The sequence below is a fragment of the Sparus aurata genome, chromosome 2, assembly GCF_900880675.1.
Source record: "Sparus aurata chromosome 2, fSpaAur1.1, whole genome shotgun sequence".
Classification (NCBI taxonomy): Eukaryota; Metazoa; Chordata; class Actinopteri; order Spariformes; family Sparidae; genus Sparus; species Sparus aurata.
Genome location: NC_044188.1, coordinates 1,714,285 through 1,715,970, shown reverse-complemented (window position 1 = coordinate 1,715,970; position 1,686 = coordinate 1,714,285).

The window sequence follows — 1,686 nt, the reverse complement described above, 5'->3', positions numbered from 1 at the left end:
GTAATTCGACTATGAGAAATCCGATCCGGTCCGATTTTAGTCAGACTAAGGTGTATACATGCAGCTTAAAGATCCGGTCATAGTCGGACTAACGCAGTAATTCAGTTTTCTTGAGTGTCATGTAAACACACTGACTGTTTCCTCCAGTAGAAACACGTCGATACTCGTGTTTGTTCGATGTCAGCCTCCTGACAACGTGTTGGTACGAGAAGACTAACATGAAAAATACTGCGGTCTGTGAACACAACACCAGTGAATTGTCAGCAGTTAAACCTGCATCACGTCTAATAAACACTCAAAAATAATAATAATCTGGAATATGAACAATCAAAACACTTAAAACAGACAAATAAGTCACAGCGATCAGAACCAGGTCCGTTCAGACTCCAAGAAGAAACTTCCTTCATTCACTGAACGATTTTTATATCATCACGCTGTAATCTGATCGTGATCAATAATCGGCAGTAAACACTTTTCAATGACTGTTTTTATTCACCGTCACTTTGAATCTGTAGTTTAAAGGAGCGTTGAGACACACTGAGAGCTCTGAACCAATCAGCTGCTCTCAGAGGAAAACCAGGTCCCACAACACTGTGTGAAGACAGGGAGGTGGCAGGGTCCGCCACATGTAAACACAGCAGAACAGCGTGTGTGTGTGTGTGTGTGTTGTCCTTTAAGGTCGCTTTGTTTCTTCATCTTTCTCTTCTTCTGCTCCTCTGAAGTTTACATCACCTGCAATTTCATGAACTAATCATTTTAGGAGTTTTAAGATTTTCTGATTAAAAAAAATAAATAACAGGATTATTAAACGATGAATCTACAAATCATGTGCACAGACAGACAGGCAGGCAGACAGACAGGCAGCTGTGATGTCATCAGTGTTCTCGCTGCTTCCTGTCTTCACGTCTTCAGCAGAAGGAAACATGGACGTCCCCTCCGTCCTTCACTGCTCTCCGTCTGCTGCTCCGTCACACCCTGACGCCTCCTGCTGCCCCCTGCTGGTCAACCTGAGAACAGACTGCAGTGACACACAGCAGCATCACTGCAGCTGCAGCACACACACACACACGCACACGCACGCACATGCACACACATGGTCTGAGACAAAGGAGACGTCATGTGTTCAGTGTTTTCTCACTAAATCACATCGTATGAAGGTCAGGTTCAAAGACGATGAAGATGAAGATGAAGATGTGTCGTGCTTACAAACGAGCCGATCCTCCAACATCAGAAACATTTCAGACAGAAGTCCAAAACAGAGACGAGCAGCAGATTTCCATCAGTCTGATGTTCAGAGCAGCATCAGAACAGGACGTACAGATTGAGGGTTCATCGATCAGGATCCATATTTATAGATTCAGGGATCAATAATCCAACAGCATCAATGCAGCGCCTTTATTTTGACATGTTTGTGTTTCCTCTCTTACTTTACTTTATTAACAGTAGATTGTTTCTGTTTAAACGTCTGGACACTGATGAAATCATAAAACTGTCGAATCATATTTTAGTAACTTCACTGACTTTTACAAACATGAAGTTCCAGCAGAACACGAAGCGGCTCGTCCTGAACTCACTGTAGTGTTTAAACTGATGATAGATCAGCAGTATGAAGTCTATTATCAATATTATCTATGACTTTCAGAGTGGACGGAAGCTCTGCTGAGCGTTAGTGCTCCTGCTGCTGCT